The sequence below is a fragment of the Schistocerca piceifrons genome, chromosome X (genome assembly GCF_021461385.2).
Source record: "Schistocerca piceifrons isolate TAMUIC-IGC-003096 chromosome X, iqSchPice1.1, whole genome shotgun sequence".
Classification (NCBI taxonomy): domain Eukaryota; kingdom Metazoa; phylum Arthropoda; class Insecta; order Orthoptera; family Acrididae; genus Schistocerca; species Schistocerca piceifrons.
The window spans coordinates 357,268,955-357,287,997 of record NC_060149.1 but is presented as its reverse complement, the minus strand read 5'-3'; the positions used below and the strand labels follow the sequence as shown (position 1 = coordinate 357,287,997).

At 44.2% G+C, this 19,043-nt stretch overlaps 1 protein-coding gene across 3 annotated transcripts in view; it reads right to left on the bottom strand.

Annotated features, from left to right (window-relative positions):
• The window catches only part of LOC124721105 (protein FAM214A), a 244,797-nt gene that overhangs the window by 147,753 nt on the left and 78,001 nt on the right, over positions 1 to 19,043 (bottom strand). For all 3 annotated transcript variants that reach the window (XM_047245925.1, XM_047245923.1, XM_047245924.1), the window contains exon 2: positions 2,333 to 2,362. The gene's annotated coding sequence lies outside the window, so the exon portion shown is untranslated. The remainder of the gene's footprint in view (positions 1 to 2,332; positions 2,363 to 19,043) is intronic.

The following is a 19,043-nucleotide window of genomic DNA, read 5'->3' as shown; positions in this document are numbered from 1 at the left end:
ACTACTTAAACCTAACTAACCTAAGGACATCACACACATCCACGATTCGAACCTGCGACCGTAGCGGTTCCAGATTGTAGCGCCTCTCACCGCTCGGCCACTTCGGCCGGCCTTCAGACAATTCTGTCAAAGCAATAATGTCATTCTTTAGCTTCGAAATTTAAGAAACAAGAAATGCCTATGTTCACGTGCAGGACCACCAAGAATAGCTGTAAATTTTGCTGCCACCAAAAACATGTTTCAAAATCTCCTGAAGATGCCAGAATGTTTATGATGAAAATTTTCGGCAAGTACAAGGGGAAAATGCTTTTATACAGACACGACACACGAAGTTTGCCTTTAAAAAACACATAAATCGTGAATTTATTTTGAAGAATGTGTGCCGAGAGTTCCCCCACAACCCGCAATTCCCATAAAAAATATGCTCCACAGGACCGTAAATTTTAGGCAATTTGCTTTCTGAAAGTTCACATTTATTTTTGTTTTCTGTTTGATGAGAAGTCAGTTTTCATAAGCGACTGAGTTTACATGTTCGTTTGCGGCCCAAAAGCTTCATGCGTTTATTCGAAAAGTAGACCCGAGTGAGCAACTACGTATCACAATCACTTGCTCGGCAAGTTTACAGCTTTAAAACTCATAACTTAACAGACAAAGTGCTAGCTGGAAGAAAAGACAGGATATGCATCAATTTTTCGCACTCTCAGATACAGACCGGTCGTCTATAATACCACAGGTTTAATATCCTATTTTTAGGTACCTATGTCCTTCAGGCGGTGCGACACACTAGACTGCACAGGAGGAAGCTCTCAATTTAGAAACACATGTCGCCAACCGTTCAACCCAAGCTCCTACGACTTTATCTTAAGACCACTAATCTCTATTACAGCTATTGCAGACAAATCAGCTTCACTCAATTTGCAATGAAGAAACGGTTAATGAATATTTTACGAGGCACACTTCTGTTGGAGACAGCACAATATTACATGCTCCGCTCTGGGAACATCAGTATGAACACCTAACCAACGAAGCCAAGCTAAACGCAATAATGTAACCACTTTACAACACATACTACCTGCTTATACACAGACGCGCCAAAGAAACTGGTATAGGCATGCGCATTCAAATACAGAGATACGTAAACAGGAAGAATGCGGCGCTGCGGTCGGCAACGCCTACACAAGATAAGTGTCTAGCGCAGTTGTTAGATCGGATACTGCTACTACAATGACTGGTTATCAAGATTTTAAGCGAGTTTGAACGTGGCGTTATAGACGGCGCACGAACAATGGGACACAGCATCTCCGACGTAGCGATGATCTGGGAAATTTCCCGTACGACCATTTCACGAGTGTACCATGAATATCAGGAATCCGGTAAAACATAATTTCAGACGTCGCTGCGGCCGGAAGATCCTGCAAGAACAGAACCAACGACGACTGAAGAGAATCGTTCAACGTGACAGAAGAGCTACCCTTCCGCAAATTGCTGCAGGTTTCAATGCTGGGTCATCAACAAGTGTCAGCGCGCAAACCATTCAACGATCGCCTGGGCCCGTCAACTTCGATATTGGACTGTAGATAACTGCAAAACATGTTGCCTGGTCGGACGAGTTAAAGTTGTATCGAGAGGATCTACGTGTACGGATAGGGAGACAACCTCATTAATCCATGGACCCTACATGTCAGCAGGGGACTGTCCCAGCTGGTGGAGGCTCTGAAATGGTGTGGGGCGTGTGCATTTGGAGTGATATGAGACCACCGATACGTCTCCCTACGACTGACGGGTGACACGTATGTAAGCATCCTGTGTGATCATCAGCATCCACTCATGTCCATTGTGCTTTCTGACGGACTTGGGCAATTCCAACAGTACAATTCGACACACTATACGTCTAGAATTGCTACAAAGTGGCTTCAGGAACACTCTTCTGAGCTTGAACACTTCCGCTGGCCACCAAACACCCCAGATATGAACATTATTGAGCATATCCGGGATGCCTTGCAACGTGTTGTTCAGAAGAGATCTCCCAGTCGTACTCTTACGGTTTTATGGACAGCCCTGAAGGATTCATGGTGTCAGTTCCCTAAAGCACTACTTCAGACATTAGTCGCGTCCATGCCACGTCGTGTTGCGGCACTTCTGCGTTTTCGCGGGGGCCCTACATGATACTTGGCACGTGTACGAGGTTCTTTGGCTCTTCAGTGTGTAGACCCGAAAGGAATAAACGCTACGGCTTATACGGTTCGGCCACAGTGGCAGATAATGTAACACAGAATCAATTACCACCATAATACAGACGTAAAAAGTATGGCTAATATTTTTCCAAACTTACGTGACGATGCTGCACGCACTGAAGCTGCACCTGCAAAGGAAAAGAAAGATTAGTATTCGCTCTTCTCTGTAGTACTGGCTTTACTTGTATGTGTATATTAGGCTGTTTTATCTACCAACATATTACTGTGATATATGTACAAAGTCAAGATCTCTGCATAAGTCATACACCGTCCGTCCAAGAAGTTCTAAGACTTATTTATTCCTGGCATATAAAAGGACGTCAGCGCGTTATCTACTGTGGTAGCTTGAACTAGCAACTGTAAACAACAGACGTGCATTCGACCAATAAGTTGTGGGCAGGCAGTGTTAAATAGTGGGCTTGCGGCCGTGATGTGTCAACGTCATCACAAATCTCAACGAAGCAACATCTCTAAAACAAGTGTTGGAGACATCTTCCACAAAGTTTTTAAGAAGATAAAAGCGTGTTCAAAGTCTGTCCTGCACTCCTAGACTCCCGAACAACAAAAAACACCTACGTGTGGACGCCTGCTGCTACTTGATTGAAATGCAAAACGCGGACCTTTTCTGGGAAAAATAATCCGTGGAAACGAAACACTGTATAATCGATGCGAACCTCCCACAGAACGATGAAGTGCGGAAATTCAGATGAACGGTCAACGATTTGACGACTTAGTCGATATTAAGCCACTGTGTCGCGCAAGTTTAACAACACCCCAAAGGACTTTTCTGACAGTTTCGCATGACAATATGAACGTTCCGTTTGCTGTCGCTTTAGGGCGCAAAACAGCTGAGGTAAATAGCCGTGTCATAATTTAAAATGGTCAATTAACGAATGAATTTGAAGTCTATAATACTCAGAGCCTAATCGACTGGAGAAGAGGGATAGCTAAGGACGATTATTTCCTTTTTGGGGAGGTTGCTCAAATGGTTGAAAATAATTTCCTTCTCCAGATTACTGTGACGAATAAAAATCAAAACGCCATCTACAGCTCTTTTGGTATCTGCTAAAGTATCTTATTATTCATATGGCAAGCTACATTAAAATGTAAACGATTATAAAATCGGCATTGGGTCAGAAAATGGTGCTCTGTTAATGGTTGGTTGCAGTAAGCACAGAATGATGCGGGATCTCCACTTCAATGACGGCGATTGAAACGGCAGTGCCCAATGTGCAGCCTAGCTGAAATTATCTCCTCGTGACGAGAGGGGGCGAGAGGAAATCGTCCAAGCCATTGGGAGGTGTTTAATTTCCCGGAGTTTGTCCCATATACAGAAGACCAGTGTTAATGCCAGAGTGACACAATGTATGAACGTTCCGTGCGTTGCACTCAAGTGGGGAAGATTAAGTAAAGTACCTGAAGCACTAAAACCACCATCTTAACGTTCGTCTATGTTTCATTAATCCAGTCTCGATACTTTGTGGACTGACGGAATGTGTGTGACAACGGTGAGCTTCTAGAGCAAGGCGTAAACCGCTATTCGGAATGTTTAGAACCTCACATATCAAAATGATATATTCATTTAAATCCTCACTCACTTCCGCTGCAGAGCTCGTTAATATATCTGGCTATGGAAGGTGATAATTTATGTCCGCACTCTACGTGTCTGTCCCCACTACTCATGGCAAGAAACCTCTAAACATTGCAGTGAAGTGGCCTTACTGTGTAGCTGAAATAAAATACAGACACCAACATCCGTAGCTTTGTCTGCGAACTGCTGAATGAATGGCAGAGGACTTAATTGCACTACGAGGCGTGTTTTTTTAAGTAAGTACCGTTTTGAAATTTAAAAAAAGACGCGCTAAGATATCTCAATAATTTTATTTTTACATGAAAGCCTGTACCTTAATCTACGCACTGACGCCATTACAGTCTGATTCTTTCTTGTTTACGTTGTGTACTGAGTTTTTAAGATACCTCCGATAATCTTGAGTCCCGCCGACTGTGAAGTACGGGATGTTATAAAATTTCTTAGTGCTAAAGGCCTAAAAGCGATCGATATTCATCGTGAGATCTGTGCAGTTTACGGAGAAAACCTTATGAGTGATGGAATGGTAAGAAAGTGGATGAGAGCATTTAAACATGGCCGCACAAATATGCGTGATGAAGAACGGAGTGGGCGTCCTTCGGTCGTTAATGAAAGTTTGGTGCAGGAAGTGGACAATTAGGTGAGAAAAAACAGACGCTTTACGATTTCCTCCTTCCGGGATGACTTTTTTGATGTTTGTCTTAGTGTTTTGTATGTCATTGTGACCGAGCACTTTAATTACCAGAAATTGTGCGCACGTTGGGCACCGAAAGTGGTGACAGATGTGCACAAAACCAAACGTTTAGACAGTGCATGGACTTTCCTTGAGCGGTACCACGACGACGGTGATGATTTCTTAAACTAAATTGTTACGGGCGATGAAACATGGGTGGCCTACGTCACACCAGAATCAAAGCAACAGTCCATTGAAGTTAAGCAAGGGCATCGTTTTGCTGCAAGACAATGCCCGTCAGCATATGGCGAATCAGACCAAAGATCTCATCACATCAAGTACATCATCCTCCGTACAGCCCCGATCTTGCGCCCAGTGACTACCATCTGTTCCTGCACTTTAAGAAACACCCGGGCGGTCAGCGTCTTCAAGACGAAGTCAAAACAGTGGTGATGCAGTGGTTAACGAGTCAGGCGGCAGACTTCTTTGGGGAGGGTATTCAAAAACTGGTACAACGCTATGACAAGTGCCTCAATATTGATGGAAATTATGTAGAAAAGTAGATTAAGGTACAGGCTTTCATGTAAAAATAAAATTATTGAGATATCTTAGCACGTCTTTTTTTAATTCCAAAACAGTACTTAAAAAACATGCCTAGTATAACAGCCGGCAAATGAATTAACGGTAACACTACTGTGGACCCTGAATGGATTAATTCGCAGGGTATGAGAGCATGAGGTCATCAGACCTTTTCTGGAAACTTGATGATGTGATGGATTACTATTGGTTTGTGGGGTGCTCAACTTCGCGGTTATCAGCGCCCGTACAAATTCCCAAACTTTGCTCAGCCCAATCTCGCCACTTTCATGAATGAGGATGAAATGATGACAAACACTGTAAGCTGGAATGGCATAAATAGGGGACGTAAAACGCACTCTGTGTCAGTACATCAGAGCTAGGAGTGAGGGGCACAAAGAAGTTGCGCCGGCAATGAACTTAGCAGGAGTATCGTTGTCGGGAGTACGCTCCGAGTACTACCGTCTGAATAAAACTGCTGCCGCCAGAGTATCTTGCTGTGGTCAATAATCTGCCAATTATAATGGTCTACATCAGTATCGATACTCTGCAGGCCACCTTACGGTGCCGGACGCTGAACACTGTGTACCACTGTCATTTCTGTATTTCCTTCTTTCCCTGTTCCAGTAGTGAGATGTAGGCAGGGAGAACGCCAAGTTCTGATCTCTCTAAATTTTCCTTCGTGGTCTTTTCACGAGGTGGCTTGTGAACCGCTCACGTAGATAGCAGTATGGTGGTTGCTCTTCTGGGAACGCATGATCTCTAAATTGTAACAAACTACAAGGCGATGCAAAACGCCTCTGTGGTAACACATGCAACTACAGTTTGATGACTGTATCCGTGACGCTTTCGAGGTGTATAAATTAACCCGTAAAGTGCCGTTCTGTGTATTTTCTGTTTCCTCTATCGGAGGTATCTGGTAAGGGTCCGAGACTGAGGAGTACGACTCCGGTATCAGTCTATTGATATTTCTGTATGCTACTTCCTTCGTGACATGACTACGCTCGCTGAGCAGTCTTTTAAGGAATCTTAGTTTAGAATCCATATTTCCGGCAATCGTAAATTAATAGACCTTTTTCTATTAATAATTATTACACGTTTTTAGATTGAAGGTCAGCAGCCACTTCCTACACAAAACGTCAATCCTTTGCAGATGTTCCTGCATTTCGCAACGATTTTCCGGCGTTGCGACTTTCCTGTGCACAATAGCATTGTCAGCTAACAACCTCGCGCAGCTTCTAATGTTAGTCCGCAGCTCGTGGTCGTGCGGTAGCGTTCTCGCTTCCCACGCCCGGGTTCCCGGGTTCGATTCCCGGCGGGGTCAGGGATTTTCTCTGCCTCGTGATGACTGTGTGTTGTGTGATGTCCTTAGGTTAGTTAGGTTTAAGTAGATCTAAGTTCTAGGGGACTGATGACCACAGATGTTAAGTCCCATAGTGCTCAGAGCCATTTGAACCATTTTTTCTAATGGTACCACATCCCCGCTGCCTCTGATTGTAACAAGGCGCATTGAAAGAGATGCTCAAAACTCAGTGTGTTCGGGCTAGAGGTATACAAAAACGTTTGTTCATATTTCAGTGCCTATTACGGTTTATAACTATTTGCCCAGCGTTGTGCACAGGAGCTCAATCATTTTAATGCATGTTTGTAGCTCGACAGATATCTAAACGATACTTCGCTTCTCGCCACATGTTCATAGTCATGGCAGGTTATGGCCTCTGCTGCGGCGTAGGTCCGTTATGTCAACACTACAAGATCACAGACCCTAGTTCTGTTGACAATGTCCTTGATAAGCCTCCGTGCACTAAAATCCAGCGGAGTCAGATCGAGAGACGGGAGGGGCAAGCAATGGGACCCGTCCTCCCGACCCAACGCTAATTAACTTCTCACGAAATTATGTTATAACATCCCCATGATAGTGGAGTGAGGCACTATCCTGTTGGAAAGTGACGTTGGGAGGCATCTGTGGAACTAAATGGTTCACCAACATGTCGAGATACAGGGTGACAATTATTGAACTGTATGACATAAAATCATTATAACTTCTGAATGGTTTGCGTTTGAACGTTCAAACTACACGGTTGGCCGCGGGGCATGAAGGGAATTAGTACGCACATGTATGGTGTGGTTTAGTGACGAAACCCACTTTCATTTGGATGGATTCGTCAATAAGCAAAACTGGCGCAATTCGAGGACAGTGAGTCCGCATTTTACGATCGAGATGTCTCTTCTTCACCCCATAAGGGTGACTGTGTTGCGATTTTCCTTGATGGCACGGTAACTACCGAACGGCACATGAAGGTTTTGGAAGATGTTTTCATCCCCATTATCCAAAGTGACTGATTTTGACAAGATGTGGTTCATGCAAGACGGACCTCTACCCCATCGAAGCAGGAGTACGTCTGATGTCCCGAAGGAGCATTTTGGAACCACATGCTTGCTCTTGGGGTACCCAGAGGCCACTGACATGGGCCTCGATTGACAACCATATTCTCCGGATCTGAACACATACGACTTCTTTTTGTGGGGCTATATTAAAGACAAGGTCTACAGCAACAACTCCAAAAGCATTGCTGAGCTGCAAACAGCTATTCAGGTGGTCATCAACAGCATCGATGTCCCGACACTTTAGCAGGTCCTACAGAATTTAACTATTCGTCTGCGCCACATCATCGCCAGCAACGTCAGGCATATCGAACACGTCATAACCTGAATCCGCGTATCTGTAGTGACGTTTACATGTCGAATGAAGTGTGTGCACGTCGTAGTTTGTAACTAATTTACGTTTTTTTATATAGTTCAATAATTGTTACCATGTAGGTGTGCCCTGTCACTGGCGTGCATGGGCCAAGCAATTCAGCGCTGCACATGAAAGGGTGAGGATCACATCTTTGAGAGAGTGTGTATTGATTGTGTATTTACCCAACAACATAAAATGTTGAGGTCTTTCGTTATATGGATTTGTTTGTATATATATCTCTAGCAAGGACACCCTATACAGGGTGTTGCAAAAAGGTACGGCCAAACTTTCGGGAAACATTCCTCACACACAAAGAAAGAAAATATGTTATGTGGACATGTGTCCGGAAACGCTTACTTTCCATGTTACAGCTCTTTTTATTACTTCTCTTCAAATCACATTAATCATGGAATGGAAACACACAGCAACAGAACGTACCAGCGTGACTTCAAACACTTTGTTACAGGAAATGTTCAAAATGTGCTCCGTTAGCGAGGATACATGCGTCCACCCTCCGTCGCATCGAATCCCTGATGCGCTGCTGCAGCCCTGGAGAATGGCGTATTGTATCACAGCCGTCCCCAATACGAGCACGAAGAGTCTCTACATTTGGTACTGGGGTTGCGTAGACAAGAGCTTTCAAATGCCTCCATAAATGAAAGTCAAGAGGGTTGAAGTCAGGAGAGCGTGGAGGCCATGGAATTGGTTCGCCTCTACCAATCCATCGGTCACCGAATCTGTTGTGGAGAAGCGTACGAACACTCACTGAAATGTGCAGGAGCTCCATCGTGCATGAACCACATGTGTCGTATTTGTAAAGGCACATGTTCTAGCAGCACATCTTCAATTGGGCCAACTGGCGGTGAATCGAGGAAGTACAGTACATACTGACGAAACTAAAATGAGCTCTAACATGGAAATTAAGCGTTTCCGGACACATGTCCACATAACATCTTTTCTTTATTTGTATGTGAGGAATGTTTCCTGAAAGTTTGGCCGTACCTTTTAGAAACACCCTGTATACTGTGGTGTTGAAATGCGAGTAAAACTGATAGAGTGTCCAATTCGCCGCGTTAGCTGTTTTACTGTAGTCGCTCAGACACTGGTATAACCGGTTTAGTACCGAGGAAGTACATCCTCAGGTATATTTCTGTGCAAAAAAATTATACAGAACTTTAAGAGAACACTACTACTAAGTTCAGAATTCTTGATACCAAAAATTAAAATCATATCACGCGAATTACTAACAAGAGTCACGAGCTGCTATCATACAGTTACTTACACGGTATCATGTCCCATGTTACCTAAATGGTGTAATGAGTGTTCCAAGATGCAATGAGGAGCACTACTGGCGCAACCACCAAAGGAAGTCAGACTTAATAAAACCAGTTGTCACTGACAATTTACGTTCGGAGAGCGCCAATCGTCCCTAAAATCAAACTGTTATAAATAATGGAAATGTCGTATGGCTAGGGCCTCCCGTCGGGTAGACCGTTCGCCTGGTGCAGGTCTTTCGATTTGACGCCACTTCGGCGACCTGCGCGTCGATGGGGATGAAATAAAAGTGATGGTGAGGATGGTCCAACAGGTACAGTAAGAACACCCAAATGAAACAATAATTAAAACAATAAAGTCTGACGTGCATGTGGTAATGCGAAACCGTCTACACTGTTGAGCCTCTGAATATTGAGACTACATGTGAGACTACGCCGCCAGTGTCTACCGCTCCCGTTTTGACAAAATAGAAATGGTAGCTGTGCCGCTGAAATGAAAGTCTGTGTGAGGCGAAACTTCTCACTGTCCCAAATGATACGAAGGAAACAGGAGCCGAGGACGGCACTTGCCAGAAAGTGATTCTACGCGCAATGAAGGCAGCGAGGATTAAACAAAGCACGCAAACTGCACCCTCTAGAACAATTATTCCGTTGCAATGAGCTCGTATTGAACGCTTATCTCCGTACTGTTGATAAATACACGTCATTGGGCACGGATGTTACGAGGAATTCATTCACTGAATGCGAGGGACATGGGAAATTTTCCATCGGTAAATACTGGAGCACACGCCGGTAGCAGGATACGAATGGTTGGTTGGTTGGTTGATTGATTCGGGGGAGGGGAGAAAACAGAGAGGTCATCCGTCCCATCGGGTTAGGTAAGGATTGAGAAGTCGGCCGTGCCCTTTCGCAGGAACCTTCCCCGCATTTGACTGAAGCGATTTAGGGAAATGACGAAAAATCTAAATCAAGATTGCCGGATGCGGATCTGAATCGTCGTCCTCCCGAACAAGAGTCCAATGTGCTAACCACTGCGCCATCTCGCTCAGTGGGTATGAATGTGTCCAAAAGCACGTGCACCGGCGAGCTCCTCTCACTAACAGACTAAGTTTGAGACTTAAGTGTGGTGTTCTCTTAAGGGTAGCGTTCACGCGTTAAGAAGTGGGGCCCCCCGTTATTTCGTCATTATTTCTCACAGGCGAACGATGCAGAGAGCTACTAGCAGTCCGCACACCCAAGCCCGTTCGCCAACAGCGGCCTACTGGAACTCCAAGTATTTTCAGGGCAATGCACCTCTCAACGCTACCGGATTATGTCGATATGATCTGATGAACACACTACACACATGGAAGTATTTCTCTGTCTGTTTCCTGGTCTGAGCCTTAAACAGATCAACTCCGAAAACTTTCCACGAGCTGTAGTCTCCTCACATCAAAGTAGGTCCTATGCTTTTGTTCCCCTGTGCAGGCCACGTCACTACGAGTTGCCATCCACATCACGAGTAAAGGATATGAACATAACCCTGGCAGTATGTTCTAAGGAGCAACTGAATGTTCTGTTGTTAATATTCACTACCGGATGGAGCGTGAGAAGGTGACTGCTTAGGCACCTCCATACAAAACACGAGTTGTTTAATATTAGGTTGTAGCGTTTCCGTTTTACATGGTTTTCTGGTTGCTATTGGTTTGTTTATTGATTGTCTCTATTTGTATTTCACTGTTGCTATTTGAGTTTACAAATCGTCATTTTGTTGTTTGGAGATAGTGAGTGGAGCTATGGACGTTAGAAAATTGTGTGTGAAATTGAGAAATCTCAATTTTTCCGACATATTCTTCCGTTTTGAGCTCAGTAGAGCGGTGACAGCAATGGAGGCAGGTAGAAACGTTTGCGCCGCGTATGGGGTTAATGACACTGGACAGAGCATGTCAAGAAATGGTTTTATTGTCTTGAGGAGGATCGTTTTGACATTAGTTACTCTCGGCGTTCAGGAAGACGTTCAGGGTTTGACGAAAATCATTTAAATACATTAATCTATAATGATCCAGGTCACTATATTCGAGAGCTCGCAAATGTGATGAACTGTGATTATACACTGCACCGTCGCTGTTCCACCAGATGAATAACATTTTTTGTGGATGCGCTCAAGTCTTTGTACGGCGAATTGCTGCTTTGCGCTCAACCATGCCTTTCTTTGTCTTACGTTAGCAGAAAGACACTAGTAACGCTATAGAATAGGGTCGGTGGTGTTCACGAGCCAGTTGATTAAGAGAAAGAAGATGCACATATGGCCACCCGCTGATTTTTGTGATTTTTGGCTTAGGGCATGCGGTACCAATACACCTGATTTTGAACTTCCCCCATTGCATGTAAATGTCGCGCGGTGATGCGATACGAATTGCTTCCCCGAGGTGTAACCATCACTACTGACATTTATTGCCAACAACTGAGGCGTCTTGCACACTCAATCCAAGAACGACCAGGAAGTAATGCTACTCCAGGACAACGACCAACCGCTGTCTGCTACACAGACAAAAAACGTTATGCAGGAGTTGGATTGGGAAGTAATTCCGCACCCACCTTATTCACATGATCTTACTCCCTCATATTTTCACCTTTTTTCGCTCTTCATCGAACAACCTTCCGGATGAAAATGCGCCTCGGACATGGCTGGACGAGTTCTTCGCCTCAAAACCACGTGCTGCCTACAGTCGTGGAATATAGAAGTTACCCCAGCCGTGACAGACTTGTAAATAGTGAACGACACTATATTATTGAGGACAACACTCTCTTACGTGTATCAGTTGTGTTCATTAAAATTACGGAAAAACTTTACGAACTTGTGCACCATCCCATTATATACAGTTGATTGGTGCCCACTGTAGGGTACTAAATCAATGCTGCCAACTCAGCACCTTCCCGTCTAAAGATGAGAAATAAATAAGTTGCTTTTATTGTTTTAATGTTTGTGTTTCGTGACCAGTGGTTGAAGTTCCACAGAGACTATGTCTAAAATTAGTGATACTTCTCGCCAAATATTTACACCTGGAAGTTTCAGCATTGGCTCAAAAAGAAGATTTAGTTTCAAGGTGCCGCCGTTTGGCCTTCGTATACCAATAAACTGGGATCAACTCTGTGTTTTCCAAGTGTTAACTAACATAGTTTTAGCATCCCGTGTGGATCACTTTTTAACACCGCATGGGGAACCACAGTGTTATAAGCTGCTCTGATGACTTGCACCAGTTCGCGTTTCCTAATCGTAAACCTCTTTCTCAACGCTATTTTGAACACAGGAAATTGTTACGTACAGCCATGTGCGTAATTCAGGTGAAAGTAAACCTGCAGTCTGAATGCAATTCCGTATAGAACGCTGTGTCTCCAGATGTGAACAAGACAATGCAGATTGTGTTCTGGATTAAGGAGAGGGATACATCAGTAGTAGTGAAGCATTGAGTCAGGTCTGAACTATTCAGATAGGTTAATTGTTAATGCGACTGCTCTCGGAAGAAGAACAGTGAATCTGGCATCGCGTCCCGGTCTGGTACATATCTTCATTTATTATTGACTACACAAACATGCATACATTAGAAGATACAATACGGGGCATGGCAAAGGTTACGTTGCGCCACTATTAGTCACTCCCTTTCCTGTTCCACTCGCAAACTGTGCCATGGAAAAACGACTGTGTGTGTCTCTGTATGAGGCCTAATTTTCTTTCGGTCCTTACGCGAAATGTTCGTTGGCGGCAGTAGAATCATCTTGCAGGCAGCTTCAAATGGCGGTTCTCTAAATTTTCTCAGTAGTATGAATGTCGTCGTCTCTCCAGCGATTCCCATTAGAAACGCGAGTGTTGCAGATATGCTTCGTGAACTCTATCGAACCTACCGGTTACAGATCAAGCAGCACGCCTATGAATTGCTTCGATGTCTTCCTTTAATCCGACCTGGCGGGGATCTCAAAGCGTTAGCAGCACTCAAGAAAGGGTCGCGCAGGTGTTCTATATGCAGCGTCCTTTGCAGACGAGCTACACTTTCCTAAAATTCTCCAAACAGACTTAAGTTTAACCTGCACTTCCCTACATCCGACCTTACGTGCTCGTTCTATTTCATATCTCTTACGTCTAGGAATTTAATCTACGTGAAAGTGTCAAGCAGCAGACCACTAACACTGTATTCGAACATTACAGTCATGTATCCTCTTATAGTCACTCAACAACAATACATTCTCGTATTTTAAGGCGTCATTAGCAAACTGGTACAGATTACTGTTCACCATATCAGTCAGATATTTTGTGTACATGAAGGACACGAGCGGTCCAACTACAAGAGTGGTCCTACTACTATTCCCTGGGGCACCCCTAACGCTGCCCTTGTTCCTGATGAACACTCACCATCGAGGATGATAAGTCTTCGAGCCACTCATATCTGGGAACCTATTCCGTGCAGGTGCTCGGACCTTGTTGACAGTTTGTAATGGGACACTGTGTCAAACGCTTTCCGGAAATCTAGGAAAATGGATGACGACGATGGAAATTTGTGGTAAGTTCCTATGGGACCAAACTGCTGAGGTCATCGGTCCCAAGGCTTACCACTACTTAATTTTACTTAAACTAACTTACGCTAAGGAAAACAAACGAACACACACGAGGGGACTTTAACCACCGCCGGGAGGGGGGGAGCCGCGCGAACTGTTGCATGGCACCTAAAACAACGCTGATACTCCACGCTGCTTGGGAAAATGGAACCGACTGTTGTCATCCATGGTTGACAGGATATCACGCGAGAAGACGGAAGCTGATTTTCGCATGATTCGCTTTCTAAATCGGTGCTGATTTGTGGACACAAACACACAAAAAATCTGTTCCCTAGAGAAAGTTTATTGTATTCGAACTCAGGATGTGTTCAAGCATTCTGCAGCTAATCGATGTTCAGGATATTAGCCTTTTACCTTTCTGATGAAAAGGAGTTACCTGCTCTTTTATCGAGTCGATTGCGACTTTGCGTTAGGCAAGGGACTCGTGGGAAAAGAAACGACCAGTGCCGAAGAGTACTGTCCGTAAAATCGAATTGGGATTCCATGCGGACCCGGGATCTCATTTGTTTTCAGCTCTTTCAGTTTATTTCCTGCTCCAGGAATGGCTGTTCCTATATCGTGCATACGGGGGTCTGTGCGGCGGTGGAACACTGGTACGTCTGTACGTTCCTCTTGCGTGAATGACTTGAACACGGAAATTAAATTTCAGCTATCCTTTTGTTGTTTTCTATTGCCTCACCAGACTGTTCGACGAGTGACTCTGACCCTTTTGGCGATTTCATCTACAACCAGCATGTTAGAGAAATTTTCAGGTCTTAGGTGCATATGGGCATCGCATTAAATGCAACGGCGACATGTGAAAATCTGTGCCGAACCGGGACGTCAACCGCCATGCTCCGCTTCTCAGGAATGGTTGCCTTAACCGCCTGGGCCATACACGCACGTCTCCTGTACAGCCCAAATTCCTACAGGCCGCACACTACAAACTTAATGTTCTCCGTCCACTATCCCCCATTTGATCACAGCTATTCTGATACGTCCCGCACGGGTTCGGACGAGTTAGTGCAGCCGTACAGATTGTATCATTTCGCCATCAAGGCGCATCTATGTACATATTTGTGTGTGGTGTCTGTCCTTTTCTAGATGTCCGAAAGAGCCGAAACCACACTTATATAGGACCATAATGCTCTCGGGTTCTCGCCATAATCTTTCGCAAGTATATGACTGTAGCAACTGTGTGCTTCGTGAATCCATCTTTTCATAAAATCACGATCTTTTTTTGTATATTTTGTCTGCCGACGTTTCTGAAATTGGAAATTTGTGGTAAGTTCCTATGGGACCAAACTGCTAAGGTCATCGATCCCTAGGCTTACTACTTAAACTTACGCTAAGGACAACACACACACACACACACACACACACACACACACACACACACACACACACACACACACCAAGCCTAATGGAGGACTCGAACCTCCGACGGGGGAAGCCGCGCGGACCGTGGCAAGACGCCTTAGACATCACGGCTAGTTTCTGCGTTCTTTTTGGAACTAAGTGTGAGAATGTTCCTCAGCATTTTCCAAGTTTCGATTCTAGGCGCTCAGTCCGGAACCGCCCGACCGCTACGGTCGCAGGTTCGAATCCTGCCTCTGGCATGGATGTGTGTGATATCCTTAGGTTGGTTAGGTTTAAGTAGTTCTAAGTTCTAGGGGACTGATGACCACAGATGTTAAGTCCCATAGTGCTCAGAGCCATTTGAACCATTTTCCAAGTTTTGTTTACATACCACGGCGTGTCTTTCCGTCCTTGATGCGCGTACCTGGTCCAAACTTATCTAGGGCGTCATTTATCACCAGTTTCAGCATAGCCCTTAATTCCTTTACGTGCCCAATATTTCAGCCAAATGATGTCCATTCATCGCCTAAGTAGGATACTAAGAACCGCTTATCTGCTCTTTCTAGTACAAAACCTCTCCTAGCCGTCTTGATGGATTTATTAACTTTCGTAACCATCGTCGCCATGTCACCTTCAGTAATTCCTGTCCCTATGCTGACACTGTCGATAAGGTCACACCTGTTTGTAGCTACTAGATCTAAAATATTTCCATGGAGTGTAGGTTGTCTAAGTTGTCTAACTAGCGCGCAAGACCGTTTTCGAAATGTGCGTTCAGAACTACTTCACGAAACTGCCTGTCCGTACCACGTGCAATGAAACCATAGACGCCCAGTCTAAGGACGCGTCCAGGTAACTTCACAGTCAGACTCAATTTCGACCTCGATAGATGATTTTTTTCTCGGCTGCAGCGAACATCCGCCTCCCTTTCCTACGGGGCACCGAACCTACGTCTCTCTCTCTCTCTCTCTCTCTCTCTCTCTCTCTCTCTCTCTCTCTCTCTCTCTCCTTCCTTCCGTCCTTCCTTCCTTCCTTTTCCCCCCTCATACGTTCCACGCCTGGTTAACTCTTTCTGGAAAGTTCTGTGTCAGGTTTCGTCCAGCTTTCGGTTCAGAGTGTAATTTGAGGCCCACAGCTTTCCTGGAGGGCGGTAAATTCTGGAACTTTGTTACGAATGCTTCTACAATTTACTGTTAAAATTTTGATATTCGAAGTGTCTTTACTTTGTACGTGATGATTTCACGCCATCTCTAATGAGGCCCCAGCAGACAAACCGACAGCACATTGGACTTCTTACAATCCTGGACGTTATTTCCGTAAGGTGTTCCATAGTGCACCAAACACTAGAACTCTCGATAACTAGCAAACCCATCCGCCCGTGTGCCTCTCCGGACTCTGGAGAAACGGCCGTTTGTCCACTCGTGGGCGACGGCCAATCCCCACGTTCAGCCTCCGCCTCGAGCTAAGAGAACGGTTACATAACCTGCCACTCACCCTGAAGGTGAGTACGGCTCCTCGCGATCGGGTGCGCTGCCCCGAGAGCAGAGCCCGCGGACGAACCGAACCGCACTTCAGATATACCCGTGCGACGCACGTTTCCCAGCCGTCACTACATACCGAGGCAAAATAGGTAAAAAGCAGATAAAAGAAGCCCTGTTTTCTTTTAGACAAGAATTTGCACTCTACCAAACTTGTTAAGAACACAAACACCGCCTACTACGAAACTCTCAATCTGCCACTAACACGAGCTCACTGAACGCTGGCAAACAAGGGAATATATTGCAAATTCGGTATTTGTAACTGATTTTCACTGATATTTCGTGTCATTGCAGGTTCCATGATCTTAACACCAGCGATTCTATTTTATTTCGAAGATACTGATTCATTTAACTCAAAATGCTTGTGGAGCGTTATATAACAAGTTAATTTTGGAATATTGGTTGGTGTTTGTGACTTGTGCGATGTTTGCTTAATAATTTACTTACGCAGGGCAGGCGAGACGTTGAAACAAAGACAGAAAAATCATGGTCACAGCTCTACACGTTTCTCTCTAAGGCTAGTGAGATGACTCTTCGTAGTTATGGTTGCTCTTAAGATATTAACATTCAAGGAACTGTATCACAGAATTTTTTCAGCTCGTGTGTACCTGGAGTTCCACCTTTATCAACGGCTGTGGCTGACTCCATAGATTGCAACACAAACCGCATCCTGTCTCGTGCAGCAGCGTGTTGACAAAGTATGATTAGCATTGAAAGGAGGTTTGTACTTAAAAACATCACAGCTCGTAATAAATGTTCAAGTGTGTGTGAAGTCCTAAGGGACCAAACGCTAAGAAACCCCACACCAGTGCAACGCCAGTTTCAGTTGCTCACGTCATACTTTAGAATAGAAGCCTTAGGTCTTAATATCCTGTCAACGTAATTGTCAAACGCGGCACTGATAAAGCTGGATAAATATAAATATTGGGAATACAGATATTCATTTGACGTAATTTATTGAAAACACAAACTCTCCTTTCAATATACTTTTATTTCTATATAGCTGGACCCTAATTCTCTGCCATATAAACATGTGGCAAACATGCAGAAGCAAAGCTTGTTATCAGTTTTAAGCAAATCATCGTCATCAAATGGGAAATTTTTTTCTGGTTCTCTGTTACTCGTGTATTTTCGGTCTGATTAAAATGGGGCAACTGATAAATTACTGTCTTCTATATTTCCTATTCGTAAACAGAAGATGTATTACAAAACGTTTACAGCGCTGATTTTTATGAAACGGTCTCTTTTAGTTAAACGGCCTTGATAAGTGGTGGTACTCTAAGGAACTACCATTTAGCTGTGCGGTGGCTTCAGAGGAATCGCTGAAACAATGCTTTCTGTGGTTTTATAGGCATTTTAATACTCCTGAAAAGCAGTTTAGAGTGCTAACACTCGTTCATTAAAGTTTTCCTCAGCAATTTTTATAAATGTTCGTGCCAGTACACTTAACCGTTGCGAGATATTTACTCTATGATAAAAACCGGAGTGGCTGGTCCGTCAGTGACTCATTTTTTTCGTAATATTTTATTGCATGTATTATAGAGCATCATATACGTAATTCCCGTTTTCCAACAGCTCTGGACAGTCGCTAGAAAGTGGGAATTTGCTGTTTAAAACAACATTGTTCTTTCAGTAACTCGATAGACAGAAGTACAGTATTAACCATACAACAAAATATTTGCCCGTTGGAAACTCACTCTTGTCGAAAACCTTCGATACATTTCTGAAAGAAATATTAAGTGGGCGTTGTATGTATCATGTATATATGTGGTTCTGTTCCATGCTTTGTGACGTATTTGGATCCCCTTTCTCACAGCACAAGGGAAGTAATATTAGATTTATTATTTATTCACGCTAGTTCTGCCAGTCATCTACAAGACCTATAGTGCATGTTTTCCTCTCTGTAAGTCCGTTTAGTTTAAATTATTCTTGAAATTCTGTGTAAAGGTTAGAGACAAGTGAGTGGGGCGACAACTGCAGTCTCATCTAGCTCACTTCCTAATACTAGCTTCGTTTTAGCTGTGCTGGAGGAAACGTCCTTCGCTGCAGTCGGGCAGCCAATGGGAAGCGAGATCGTGGCTGGCAGTTGCTGATCACCCGGTGTTGCGCCAGTCCATGGGTAAATTATTACCTCTTTTCTATGCACTATTGATCTACTACACCGGAAGCTATTGATGGTGCCAGCTTCAAATGCGGAGTTATGCTCGGCGGCCACTTAGGCGTTCTTCGGCAGGAGAGGAATTTGCAAGAACTGGATTTCACCTTATCTACCTCTAAATTCACTAAGTCACAGTGCGAGCTCTGGTCTCTCAAACTTTATCATCATTACACGATATATATTTAGGAAGAAATAATACTTTTTCGACACTTTTTGGGAATCTACTCTCTCAATTTAAAGAGAAAGTTTATCCTCGATGCCCATTTTTCTAGTAGTATCACCCACTGGTGTTTCTTTACTGTGGTATTGGTGATCTCGTTTAGGCGAAAACAGCTCT